The sequence below is a fragment of the Diadema antillarum genome, unplaced genomic scaffold, assembly GCF_040938485.1.
Source record: "Diadema antillarum isolate AM-2024a unplaced genomic scaffold, OU_Dant_1.0 scf00000200, whole genome shotgun sequence".
Lineage (NCBI taxonomy): Eukaryota > Metazoa > Echinodermata > Echinoidea > Diadematoida > Diadematidae > Diadema > Diadema antillarum.
Window position 1 is genome coordinate 421397 of NW_027271089.1, and position 15663 is coordinate 437059.

Sequence of the window (15663 nt, forward strand, 5' to 3'; positions counted from 1 at the left end):
TAAGAATTAATGTGTGTTGTTTATTGAAATGATTGTGTTTTATTAAGCCCTTGACTTACAAGATATTTTTAAAATCGTTTTCTTATACTCTTTGGGCTTTCTTTTTGGGCGAGTAAAATTCATGTTCAAGCAAGTGTGTGGCAAAAACTTGAAAATCTGTTTGCCTGACTGGGCAAATGGTTAAAAAAAGTTAAGTAGCACCTTGCTTGGAGAAAAAGATAAAATTTTCCCATTCTTTCGGCCAACATGATTTGCTCTACCCTGATTTTGTCAGCTATCTTTGCGTTACTTAATCCTCACTTATCTCTGAAGTTTGATTTGGAGGTTTGATTTTGTGAAAGGATATCAAACTAATGCACTGACCCACGGATGCATAAAGGATTATTATTTTTAACTTTTTTTTTTCTCTTTTTTATCTCCAGGCTTTGTAATAAGATGTTTAAGTAATATTTTCATTTCACAAGCGGTTTGTCAGCTCATTAGTTTGATGAGTACTTTGCCAGTGCCGTAGCTGTGACTCTTTTAACATACATTGTATGTCTGCAGGTCAATATAATGTTAATAGATTGCTTTTCAGACCAAACAATGTATGTGGATGTGAGAAATTAATTTGATCTCATTCCTTTGAATGCTTGATGCATCCTGTAGTATGTGCAAGGTAGACAGTAGTGCGATATAAAATGTGAATATTGCATCAGCACAATGTGCAGGCATATTTTTCAAATTTGTCCACAACATACGGTGGCATTTGAAATTCCTGTGAGCCCATTCGAGACTGACGCCTTGCTTTGCATGTGAGACAATGGGAGCCAGACAAATGATTTATTGACATAGATGTCTCATCTGGAAGGTTGATAGTTGCTTTCCAGGTAATGTCCTGTCTTATCACTGGACTATGTCCCTTGAACTAATTATAGACTTTTTTTTTGTTTAAAGTTTGTTTGTATGTCCGTCCATTGGGTGTGTGGATACTTTAAAGGTAGCAATCCTGTCTTTCATGTCGTTGAAATTTATACAAAATCTCAGTCGCTAACTAGTATATAATGTCAGAATGACTTGCAAAATTTATGATCCAAACTAATCTATTTTTATATTGTTAGAAAAGTAAAAAGATCTTTGCTCCTTTCCACATATGAATATTTAGGATGTCTTCTAGGTACCTTTAGCCCCAGCATGTGTTCTCCAAGAGTGAAATTTTTATATTATGAGATAACAATGGCTAGTTCTCAGTTAAGGGGCCACTGACTGCTTTTGCAAAATGGGTGACTTCTGCCTTTAAGAACTTTACATTACTAGCTGGTGTCACCGATGCGATCCTTTGATAAACATTAAATTCCTTTATCAGTTTAACTCTCCTCATGGACATTCACAACCTTTGAAACTAGTTTGTAACCAGTGCACTGTTTGTGAGAAGAGATCACTCGTAATATCATTGCTAGCTGAAAGGAAGCCTTACTTTTTTCGCAATTGTGTTTGGTAAATTGCAGTGTCTGAATGTAACTTGGATTGAAGTGAGGAAGGGGGTGACTGCTCCTAAAACTTAGACTCAAACTTATAGATGATCCTTTTTGACGAACATTCCCACTTTTTTATCAGTAATACTTGTCCTGTTGACATCAATGACCTTGTAATCACCAAATACTTAATCTGTAACCACAGAGCAGTGTATATGTATTGCAGTGGCTCTCTAGATTATCACAGATACCAATTGTCCTGTTTTTAGTTACCTTAAGAAGGGTCAACTACATTCAGTTCTCAGTATAGTCATTACATCATTGCAAGATTTTTTTGTTTTCTTTCTCTCCAATTTTTACCTCCGCCAAGGGAGGAGGTTATGTTTTTGTTACTGTTGGTTTGTTCGTTCGTTCGTTCGTTCGTTCGTTTGTTCGTTTGTTCGTTCGTTTGTCCGTGTGCAAAATAACTCAAAAAGTATTTAACAGATTGGGATGAAACTTGCAGGAAAGGCTGAGAATGACACAAGTAACAAACAATTAACTTTTGGTAATGATCCGAGAATTTTTGGGGAATTTGTGAAGGATTTTTGATATTTTGGCAGGTAGAGTCAGTGAACTAGGGAGTTCAGGCTGCGCATATTTGAGGTTTGCCTGCGCGCACTAAAGTGCATGCTCTAGTTTCTGCTGGGGCGAGGCGTGCCGTGCAGCTGAGGGTTTATGACGTAACAAAGGCTTCTATTTTGGGAAATCGGGCGACTTTCAGCTCCGATGCTGTGTGTACGTGTGATATCTCTATGGAAGAACAAGATCAGTGGTAGAAATAAGCTGCATGCTTGGGGGAGGTCTGCGCTCTCAGAGTGCTTTTCTCGTTAATTAATGTGATTGTCTTGAACCTAGAAATCCTCCTTGCCCTTGATGATGATGGTGATGATGATGGTGATGATGATGATTCCAGACTGGCATGATAACAGAATGAGATGATGAGATGATCTTAACTCCTTTTGTGCCATGATGTTAAAACCCCTTGTGTGCCACTTTATTCTGAGAAAACAACACAATCATGCTTTGGGAAAACATTATGGTTTTTTTTTTCAAATCTTTGTAACTTTTACAGATTTTTACTACCCTTTGACATGTACAGAGCAAAGTTGTAGTGAAAATGCAAATCTTTACTTTGATGCAAATTGCATGTCATATCTAGGATTGTATTTTGCTCTCAAATGATGAGTAGCTACATTATTGCACTGGCATGACTTTTGCACTTAAAACAGTGCCTGAAACTCAGAATTTACCCCCAAACTCAGTAGGGAACACCGCTTGAAAGTCAATCACCACATAAAATGCAAGCTACATGTGGCAAGAATGGAGTCCCACATATGCTTTCATTGTACTGTGGCAATTGGTGATTTATTGATTGGTTTGGGCAGGATTATGTGTTTGATTGAGTCAAGCGTGTGAACGTGACACTTGTATGGAGTTAAAAGTGAGCAGTAGGATCTTGAAATATAGTATGTTCTTGACTGAAAGCCAATGGAGCTCAGTCAGGAGAAGAGTGATGTGATCAGGGAGGTGGAAGCTCTTCCACCTCCCTGGATGTGATCATACTTCCTCACGCGTGCCGATGCATCATCCGGCATATTCAGCCATCATCAGGGGCACCAGAGATAAGTGGCTAATCAAAAGAAAGAAAGAAGGAAGCACTAAATCTATTCGTACATAGTGAACAAGGGTGGAGGAGGGGAGGGAAGAAGAAACAGGAAACCTTTTTCTTCGACATTTGGCCCATTCACACTGCTACCAATAGTTGCGATTTGAATTGAGGCAAAAAAAAAAAAAGTGTTTTTTTGTAATGTGTGTGGACACAATAATTATGCCAATAGTTATATTCAAATAGCAATCAGCCCACCACTAAAAGTGTGACTTTAAAAAAAAGGTCATTCTGTGCTTATTTGCAGTTCCAAGTGTGTATGGATGCTGTGCCAAATCGCACTGTTTTGTTTTATCCCCAAATAGGAGGTGGGCTGGACGGTTTGGTCAAGGTTAGGTCAGACTCCAAGACTCGCCCATGTGCAGTTTGTCTTCACTCGAACTGATGCAAATTTAGTCACTATTTGACTTTGTAAGTGGGGTGCTATTTAGATAGCGAATTTTTCCTTCACAGTACGTGTAAACCAGAAAAAATGTAAAAAAAAAGATGTGATTCAAATCATGATTCAAACCTCACATTTTCAGTGTGTATGAAATGAGCTTACTTTAGAGGGAATTATGATAAAAAGGTGCTGATAATCATTGTGATCTGGTGTACTGTGAACACTTGTGATATTGGTCATCATTTCTTGTGGATCTTACTCATTGTTCAATGCTGTTTAGTAGGGACTTTACTGTTTACAAGGAGGACCTTCAAGATCACAGTATGAGGGTAATATTCAAGGTCATACTGAAATTAGTCCAAACTACTTGTTTGAAGCTTACCTTCCCGACCCCTCTCACCCATCCCCACCCCACCCCATTCGATCGATATCAGCAACTAACTATATGACCTCTTTTATTGCTGTATGGGGTATTACTTAAGATAGCTACATCAAATAAGGTGACTTGCAAGTGCATTTGCATGCAGTAAACAAGACTTTTATTGAGTTAGGTTTGGTTAACAGGCATCAGATAGGTGGCATTATGGTCTCAGCAGAACCCAAGATGAAAGGAAATTATTTGATCTGAAAGTCCAAGAGTCAGTTGTCAAATTACAGATAATCCACTTGAAGTCAGAAGAAATGCAATTGACCAGAGCAGCAAGATGGAGAAAAAGAAAAAACTTACATTTCATATACCGGTAGGTGTTGCTGGTTGCAGTAACAGTTATATGGCTTACACAGTATTTCTTTTCCTCATGTATCTTCTTGTTGTTGTTTTTATACATATGTGGCAATGCTGCCTGTTCAATTGACTTTCATATGAGGTGATTTTCATTTGAAATGGAATGTTGTGGAATGTTCTTTGCAGAACCAAGTAAATACTTGCATTATCCTCATTTAGCATTATCAGAGTACAAAAAGAAGGTCCAGGATGTTCATTTACATTGAAAAAAAGAAGAAGTTTGGTGACTATTTCTAGACCCCGGCTGTATAATATGATCCATCTTGTCAAAAGAAAACAATACATAGTTTGTGATGTGTATGACATGACTGTTATTTAGGTAGTGAATACACATAGTTGTCATGGCAACAGTGGCATCTTTAATAAAGAGCAGTGGATATATGAAGGTGTGAAAGAAGGAGATGCACATTGCAAAGCATGCTTGTTTGAACATGTCTCGCCAGGTGCAGCTTGCAAGGACCTGCAAGGTCATGTTGTTGTTTTCGTGACAACATAAGCACATCCAGAATGACCACAAAGGCTTTTTGCAGGTCATGTGGTCTGTATAGTACTATACTGGTCCTCAACTTGCTAAGCTGCACCACTGTGATAGTGGATTGATTCCACCTTGACAGCTTTAATAAGCACATCCAGAACTTCCCCACAAAGGATTTTGCAGGTCATGTGGTCTGTGCACTGGTCCTCAACTTGCTAAAGCTGTGCCATTGTGATAGTGGATTAATTCCACCTCAGGCCCTGCTGTGGTGCAAAGTCAGGGAACCTCATCCCAAGGGTGATCCAACCGGACAGTTCCAAGTCACTGACGCTGGTCCAAAGGGGATTCAGTAAAGGTTAATACCAGGACATAATCCCTATTCAGTAGCAGTTAGGGTCTGGACTTTGTCTCTGATCAGTGAAGAAAAAACATGACATTGGATACGCCAATTAGTGGTCAAAGGGCAGTGAGGATTAAAGGTACAGAGGTAGCCTTCTTTTGCCTGCTTCCGTCCTCCCCCCTTTTATTCCATCAAACAGTGTCTTTTATTAAAAAGCAGGTCATTGCCTCTGACATTCTACATTGTACCATGTCTTTCACATTATTCCATTAACTGTGTAACTGTCTTCCATTGTTAAAGAAGTAAAAATATCTATCAAAAGATGTCAGAGCTTTTTGATCCATGCAGACTCTTTGTCAGAGGCAGAAAAAAAAAAGTTTACTCCATTGACCTTACTATCATTATATAAGCGGTTTTCAGCGGTTTTTTTTTCCATTCATAGAATGAAATGATTAACATACAGTATATCTCACCCCCCCCCCCCCAAAGAAAAAGAAAGAAATACATTCAATTGGATTGCCACATTGATAACTTTCGAAATGATTGAACAATCTGAATGCTATTTCAGGGGAGGAAACTAAAAGTTCTTACCTACTTCTTGCAGAAAACCCCATTTGCTTTGGTTAAGTGGTCACAGAGAAATGTGGATCATTCTAAAGCATGTCATGGGTACGTTCTTCCAAGTTTAGCACTTGGTTGCTCTTGGCATTTTGTAATGCATTTTTGAGCACAATGGACAAAACTTGGAGGGAAAGGGATTCTTGACATGTTCTACGAAAATCTGTGACCACTGAAGCAAATCAAATGGGATGTTCTGTAAGATAGATGTACTTGCTGTGAAATTGCATTTTTATTCATTCACCATTTTTGTTTTTAAAGTTATTGCAGAAAGTCTAATTGTCATTTTTTTTTTTTTTTTTTTTAGGGGGGGGGGGCATACAGTATTTGCAGCGCAACACAGGGGGTACTTGGTATTTTATGCTTTTCAATGCATGGCTAGCCATACAGTCACATTTGATATCATTTGTAGATTGCATTGCAGCTCAATGTAAGGGTCCCTGTGATACGATTTAACCCATTGCATCCAAGTATAGGTACAATTGTAAACTTGAATACATTGCCACAGAATAGATGCAAGGCACATATTGTTCCCCACAAGGAATGTGTTAAATGCTCACCAATAAAATGTAATGGCAATGTGGATCTCTGTTATACAAGATGTATTACATTAAGATTTCTGGGGTATGAATAGAGCAGGGCTGGCGGAGCGTTTTCAAAAGTGGGGGGCCCATGTGTTGAGGTAGGGCATACTGGCTGGTCTATGAAGTCTGTTTTGTTTTGTTTTTTCTTTTTTTTATTTGTAATACCTCCATCTCAGTATATAGAACAGGCCAAAGTAGTGAAATGAAATGAAATGAATTTATTCGGAATTAAAAAAAAAAAAAAAGTCAATGGAGAATCCTTCCAGTATCTCCACCCTGGGACCACTGTAATGCAAATCTGTGTAGAATAATTGCACTGTGCTCTGATTACTTCACTTGTTGCAATGGTAACTAGTATCATAACAGACAGTCATGGCGAATGTCGTCATTGAGGGACAGGAACCTGAACAAGATATGTATTGAATGCATGCCTTGAGACTTGTTATAACTTCAGTGAGGTTTATTTTTAGTGTACTTGTTATGTGTAAACTATATGACTCCTTTTGCCGAAAAGATGAGTACCAGAAATGGACTTCGAATATCAGATAATCACATTTATATGTTGCATGTTTTCCACTTTTCTGTACTTCTTGCCCTTCGGACACATTCCTCTGAGGTTTGACAGATGTGTTTCCCACTTGTTTTTTACCTCTGCCAAGGGAGGAGGTTATGTTTTCATTACCGTTGGTTTGTTTGTTTGTTTGTTAGTGTTAGTTTGTCCGTGTGCAAAATAACTCAAAAAGTATTTAACGGATTTGGATGAAACTTGCAGGAAAGGTTTAGACTGATACAATTAAACAGATGATTAAATTTTTCAGGCTGCGCGTATTTGAGGTTTGCATGCGCGCACTAAAGTGCGTGCTCTAGTTTCTGCAAGGGCGAGGCGCACCATACAGCTGAGGGTTTATGATGTAACAAAGGCTTCTATATTGAGAAATCAGGCGACTTTCAGCACACAATGCTATAAGTATGTGCTGGTGGAAATCACCGATATCTCTATGGAAGACCAAGATCAGTGGTGGAAATGAGCTGCATGCTTGGCGGAGGTCTGCGCTCTCAGAGTGCTTCTCTAGTTTTCAATGTGAAAAGCTTTTATCTCTTGATGTAAGAACTTTTTCAAAGCAAAGACTGTTGCCCATATTTTCCCCAGAAAGGCAAGTTGTATTCATTGAACCCTGCCATCGGCCAGTAAGTTTCTGATATTGTTGTAGTACTGTAAAAGTGGATATTTTCGCGCTACTAATTTTTCGCACTTGGCGGGGTCAGAAGAGTTTCGCCTGTTTTTAATTCCGCGGAATCAAGACATCACGCACAGGAACATATTTCAAGGAAAATATTTGCGTGCTTTTATTTTCGCGCTAGTTTCTGGTTGCGCGAAATGCGCGAAAATTTTCCGCTTTTACAGTATGACAGTATCATCAAGCTTGTTTTAGTAGTGTGTAAAGTTGAATAATTCGTCGTGTGCATGGCAGAACATTGCTAACATGCTTCCCTGTGCATGACAGAACGTTGTTAACCCTATGCACGCTCCCACAGCCTAGCGACATTCTGCTTTGCGCAGGGAAGAGCGTTAACGACAGTCTGCCATGCGCACGACGAATTTATCATTATGGAGTGCTGTCAAATGAAGACTTTTCTGAGATTTTCGCCGTAGCAATGTGATGTTCTGGAAATATGCATGGATTTTTGTAATGCAGCAGCTGTGTCATTATCTCATAGCTGTGTTATTATCATAGCTGTGTTGTTATCATAGCTGAAATTCCATAGCCTCTGCCAGACATAATACGTGAGAAAAGCAAAATGTATCATGAACTGGAGTGCAGAATGAATTACTTTCACATCGTTACCTTGAAAGATGATTTGAAGCGTTTGCAAGTTGTTTGCAAATTAGTACATTCCCATTACAATACAAGTCCTCCCTTTCATCACATAAACAGGAAGGAAATTCAAATTTCAAGAATAATGAAGACATTCCAACAAGGCTTGCAATGATACAGTTTGAGCTCATAATTGATAACTGAGCTTTGGTATCTTCAGTATAGTGTATATTTTTTATTCTTTGTTTTTGTTTTGTTTTTGGTCATTTCTGTCATGCTGTCATGCACAGGTCAGAATTTTAGGGATATTGTCAGTGTAAAAGTGTACATATTGATTTGTATAAATATACATGTATTAAAGTGTATATGCGAATAAAATTTTTCTTGTTTTGTGAAAAATGTTATACATGTATCAGTGCTGTTACTGTATGTCTGTGGGTGTTTTGTTGGGTGTGTACTTGTTACCGTGAATATGAATGGGTGAAAAAAACCTGTGCCAGGTTTTTGTGCAATGTCCACTTACTGAGTGTTATGTATGTTTCATGTATCTGTAGGGCTTCAATACCAACAGCTGCTTAAGCTGGAGCCCGGCTTAAATGGGAGAAGAGTTTGTTTCCCTCGACTTGTCTGGATTCACCCGTATGTGCCATAGTGTATACTTCAAAAAGATTTATCGTTGGGAACTCAGTTAATCCATCCAAACTTGTTGATTTGCAAGCCCACTCAGGGCATGTAGCAATGATTCTTAGACCAACATGAAGGACATGTTGTTACAAAATAAGGATTATGATAGGGGGATTAGATTATCTCTATTCACTGACAGTCGTAGTTTCCACATAGTTGTGCCAGTCGGCCACTGAAAGTACTCCGTCATGCTTGCCTATTGGCAAACAAAGCACAACAAGGCTTCAGCGAGGGCCACTGTACAATTGAAATGCTGGCAGGAAATAAGACATTGTATGCACCTGCCTGATAAGCCTCACTAAGCCTGAAAGAAATGATATAAGACTCTGGTACATGCCATTCACCCTTGGCCTTGTAGAATAAATGTACCGTAGCTCCTTTTGTGAGAACACCTCGTATTTTCTTCCTCTTGAAAGTTGTGGCGAGATAGTATTGATTTTACTGGCTGAACACTTGCATGTGAAACGGAGGATCACCCGACTTGTATTGATTTTGCTCTCTTTAACCCGTTGAAGACGAGTTCCGAGTATATACTCGGGCAGGTGTCAATGGGAAATCAATGTTGTAGCAAAATCAGCCCGTCCTCAACGGGTGAAGGTTTGTTGATCGGTCGATACGTATTGGTTAATGCTCTCGAAGGACTGGTGGTCGAGTCTGTCTTACATTCGTAACTGCACTCATGCAAACATACAAGCATGCATACACGTGTTCTCTCTATCTCTGCACTCCACACATATGAATGTGTGTGAATGTGTGTGCATGTTTGTTAAGGAATGTTTATGTATAATATATACGTAACTCTGGATCCAGGTTTAGGCAGATATTGTGTAGATAAGTATGCAATGTCAGCAGTAAAGCATGCAGTTAGTGGAATTTAATATGATTGATAGTGTTTAGGAGACACAGATTGTCTCCTTGAGGTTGTGTGTCTCGTTGATATAGTATTTTGAGCATATAATGTTTTCCTAAAGCTGGATCCATAATTTTATACATAAACTGTTTATGTATATGTACAGTGTTCATGTATATATACATATACATGTATGTATATATATATATATATATATATATATATATATATATATATATATATATATGTATATATATATATATGTATATATATATATATGTATGTAAATGTACATACAATTTACATGTGTATGTATATGCAATGTGTATATCTATAATGCATGTACCATCTCTTATATGAAGTAATGAGAAAAAAAGATGCTATTCACATATCTCCTATAACCACACATACATACACACAGAGTGATGTCTAGATAGAGAAGTAGAGAGAGAGAGAGAAAAAAAAATATAGGGGAGAGAGAAAACAACAACAACCAGCAGACACTGCATTAGTTATTCCACATCTGTGGAGCAAGCCTCACTTGTAAGGCCAAACAAAATGGTATGACAGCTAGTACGTTTACACACTGCTATGACCCAAGAGGTGCTGGGGCAGCCTCCAGTGCATGCTGCTGCTCTATGTAAACATTGATTTTGTTGGCCTATTTTGGCATTTACAGTAACTGGCCTGTTTGTGATCTCTCGTAACCCTCCTCCCCCCCCCCCCCCCCCCCCCCACTTTTTCAGCATTGTGAAACACGTGACTCTTGCTATGCGGGAAAAAAAAATGTATATATATAGACAGTGTATATACACAAGGTATTTGTATGTGTCCATAGAATTGTCAAAATTCTGGGCACAGGAGATGACAAATGAAGTGAGTTAGGACACAAGCATATAAGTATAATTTTGACTGGCTGGGATGCAGGCCCCATTTTATCAAGCTAGAGTCATCATTGATCATGAAAGTAATAATAACTGTGATCCACTTGAATATAATGTGGGTAATATGTTGTCAATGTGAAAAAGAAATGAGCAAGTACTGTTATATATTTTATATGTTAGAGGGACTGTACAGTACTGGTTGAGGTGGGGATTCATGTTTTGAACATTCCTGAGTGAGATAATGAGAAACCTCTTATGAAATATGAAAGAACATGTAATTTTAAGAAGGAATCAACGTTTATTTGATGAAAATTGGTTTTCAAATGGCTGAGATATCCAAAAAAGTGACAATAATAATAGGTGACAGGCCATGCCTTTTATTAGGATCTCTTTGTTTCACCTTGTTTTTGGATATCTTGGCCATTTCAAAACCGATTTTCATCAAATAACCTTTTGATACCCCTTAGAATTGCTTTCTCTTTGACATCACATGGAGTGGTTTCTGAATATTTCGCAATCATTAAAAGCTAAATTCTCACCTCGACCAGAACTGTACGCACCCTTTAAGCCTTTAATTTTTATTATCATTATTTATTTTTTTTGTGAGTCAGGACTTCCAGACCGTTCAGTAAGTGGTTCATTTCATGGTTGTGGAGTACAGCAATGAACCGAGAAATGTAAATTTGAGTTCCAAAATCATTCTCTCCATATCTTTATGTAGGAACCTATACTTTATTTGTTTGGCTATATCAAAAATTCCACTTCAACTATAGAGAACTGTTGGTCCTGAGGACTTTGTTATAATGGGAGTCACCTGTATAAACAAAATAAGTTGTATTAACAAAATGTATTATCAAATGAGGACTGTTAATGTAGACTAGCTGTCTTCAGTGGACAGCATTTCTATAACTAATTATGCAGTAACCAGTTGTGTCTGCAATGTGGTAATCCTCATTGCTGTAATGCAATGCAACTTGGTTACGGTAAGCAGGGGGCTTATGTACTTGAGCAGCAAACCTGATGTCAAATATTTGTATTTCAGCACACTAGCCAGTACATCCATCATCCATACTTCAATGGGACATTTTTTTTTTTTTCAGTCAACAGAGAGTACACAAGATTCATTGACTCAAAGTAAATATCATACATATTTATTTACAGCTGCGGTAAGAAAGTCACATGTTTGCTGCGTGCTCGGCCAACATCACAAATCGGACAGAAAAGCTCATGTGTACCTCAGATGACATAACAACATTGCCAATGGAGAGGTGTTACACTACGTACAATGTGACAAAACCCCACACACCACTGGTGTAGCATAATATGATATGCACATACACAGTACTACAATAGAGTACCGTACATACCTCTATTCCAATAAAGAGTGGATTTAATGTACTGTCTTTTTGCACGCACACTTCTATCAGTATTTTACCACACATCATTGGTATTGCAGACTTGCAGAAAATCATCTTGAGTGCAATGACCCCCGCCCCCTCTGAAAAAAAGGAGACAAAATGAAGAGGGCATTAGAGTAAGAATGCTCATAAGAAAGATGCAAGCTGGCACATTAGTTGATGTAATACATATCTGTGTATTTTCATTTCATCATTATGTGCTGGGTTGTCTGCTCATGCAAGTCTGCTGAAAAGTATAAAACATAGTGCAGAAAGCAGCTGTTACGATATCAGTCCATGTGATTCTATAGATGCAATAGAAAAGGATTAAAAAACAAGATACAGTACGACATTTGTGCAAAACAATTTGCATAATTACAAGCATTGATGGGCTTCAGTCTCTGCTTATTTTTTTTTTCAGAGAACTTGCATACCTTTACCAGTCCTCTTCAAGCAAACTTCAGAAAGACACATCAAAGACAAGTAAGGAAGAAATCTTTGGCTTATCGAAAGAAGATTTCTGTCTTTGGTCATTTAAAAGTGTATTCGTTAACCGAAATCTTCTAAAAGTCAAAATATTGAACATTTTCTGTTTACCACTTTAGTACCTTTTTCTATTTCTTAAGACATCTCATACCTTCTTTTTTTTTTCTGACACATCTCATACTCCTACTACTGCAAGTCTTGTTGAGGAAAAAAAAGAGGTCTACCAAGTATGTGAATATACTTTTCTTCGATTAATGTGCGATTATATTGACTGACCCAAGAAGGTGCTATAAATTCTGAAATGTTGATGGCCACCAAAAATTACATTTTCCATTCCTTCTTTTGTCAACCGTGAACATGATCACAGGGTTTTTGTTTTGTCCACTTTGAAAAAAAGTACATGTACAGTTCATCTGAACACACATGTACTTCCAATTGCTGCCTGCATATACAATTATCAGTGCTCTTTCATGACATAGCATCAAATGCATACTACAAATGACCTCTTCTGCCCATGGGCAGATGGTACCTCTAAAGCGGGTTGGGAGATTGCTACCTTCACCTCGTCCACCCTGTTCTTTACTAATACAATCAACCCGATGTAATGCAACTTCCTCAAGCAAGTGATGCTGCCCTGCTGAACTGGATCTGCAGCTCAGATAGAAACTTATGAGTCTAAATAAACCCCTCACCCACCCGGTTGTATTGCATCATACAACAGAGGAAGACCTCCAAATTAGCCTACATTTTACAAGAAAATTACCACAACTTCAAACCAGTCATTAGTCAGAATGGTAAAAGAATGATATTTGTTTTTAATTAAATAACGAACACAACAAAATTCCCCACCAGAATTGATCTCACACATTTCCAGAGCGTCTAGAGCTCATCTTTAAATACTGCACGCAAAATGTGTCACTCGCCAGGACTACCAGTGGCCCTCAAACCTCTTGCCTGGTAGTGTTGTAATCCGCTGTTCCAACACCGTTTTCAGTGGCTGTCTGCAATAACCTCACTAAACAATGCCCGTGATGTCACCTATCTGAGGTGAACTCTCATTGACCTTGGAAGGAGGTAAATATAAGTATAGACTATTTGCATACATGTATGATTGCCAAGAGAGAGAAAGAGGGGGGGGGGGGGGGGGGAGGTAAAGGTGACAATTTACTGACTCGTCAGTTGACCAATACGGTGCCAATTAAAATTTCCAAGGTATGGCATATGAAAAAAAAAAAGAGAGAACACATATCACCAAAATAAAAACAAAAGCAGAAATACCCAGTGGATATCCAAATTGACAATTTCTCACCTTTTCGCAAGAGTACATATTTCTCCTTTGCTTCGTCTATTATTGGAGTTCCATGTTTAATGTTTAATAACAACTCCAGCTTTTGGCCAGTGGAAGAAACAAAGAATGAAAAAGGAGAAGCAAATAAAACTGAGATTTCCAACACATACAGTAATTGCACCTAAAGGCCGTATTTTCACTACATTCAAAGTTAGTGTTATTCACGTGTTAGTCACGACCTTTTGCAGTTAAGCTATTGTGTGAGGATCTCCTATAAACACAGACTAATATTTTATTTTATTTTTATTTTATTTATTTATTTATTTATTTTTTTTTTGGGGGGGGGGGGCGAGAGGCACATACCTGCTGTTATTGTAACAAATATTTACCACACCCTGTTCGTATATCATAGGTCTTCCCATCTGCGTATATGATGACACATAAATAAATACAACCACTTTCCTGATCTACGATGCATTATTTCACTAGTGTTTTCACTTACAGTCCTGCATAAACTCTGGCCGACAACGTAGATGGGAAAATTTGTGATAAATTGACATAAGCTTGCTCTCTGAAATTTTAAAAAACAAAAACAAAAATGCACAAATGAATAGATAAACAGCATTACTTCAAATACACAAGGGTGTACAGTAGTACTACCATGTTTGACACAGCAGACTTATTTGGACGAACAATTGGCCACGTTATGACTGTTTTGTGGAGCTTTGACATGACGGCTAAGTTGTGCTACTGTTTTTACCTATAAGGCAAAAATACACTCATACACAAATAGCATTCAACAAACTTCAATGCAAATCATCTACATAAAAAGCAACTTGAAAACATACTCGAGAACAAATGACACTAATCTTAGGCAAGTGAAACATACAAAGCTGAACATTTACATCATATTGCTATCCTTTTACATTACAAGGCACTTAGTGGCTTGGAGTTGCTTGTCTCAAGAAACCTAACAAATCTCGTAGAGGGTTGGAAACAGCAGTACAGCATCTGAAGTATGTTTGCTTGTCTACAGATTATTGCACATTTTTTGAAAAAAAAAAAACAATTTGCACTGAACAGTGTAGTAAAATGGGGATATGAACATCATTAGAATTCAACAAAACAACCTTTCCCATGTAGATCAAATCTGCATCCATCACAGTTCAACATTTTGCGCATTGGCGTTCAGCGCTTTGGAGAAATTCGACCTCTTGCGGTATCCTAACAACATCAGACAGAGTCTGCAAGTTAGTGTAGAGATTCATAAAATCTGACCACAATGTTTGTGACAAAAGTGATACATTCTGAACAATGCCTCTAAAGATACACGTAACCAGATTTCACTATCGTGAATTGCTACCAATTTTCAACTTGTTTTCGTAAGTGTACACTGCATATTAACCTGCTTCTACATGCTGTCCAAAAAAGTAGAAAATATTAAATTTTCCTGCCATTATAAAACAGTTTTAATATGAGGCATAACGAAAAGGAGGTATGTAGGTTTTACTCCTGTTCACCATATTTACACCTAATGTCGCCTTAGAACAAAAAGATATCACAATTCCAGAGATGAAATGACAAATCTAGGTACGTGTAGGTCGGCTAACCCTGTAATTTTGGTACATGCACTAAAAAACAACAACAATTCTGCCAATAATACATGTAGTAATAGTGTAAAAATAGCCTGTATTTCAAAATGTATTATTACATAGATTTCCCATTGCATTGATTAATGCTCCTAAATGTACACATGTTTATATGATGACTGTATGTATGTGTGGGACACCTTCACCTTCTCCCTTCTCGCAAAAGGACCCACTATAATTCTTAGTGCAATGGTGGGTATGCTGTCTCTCATATAAAGCTGTGTCCCCTCGAAAACAAACAAGAAACAACAAAACACAACCCT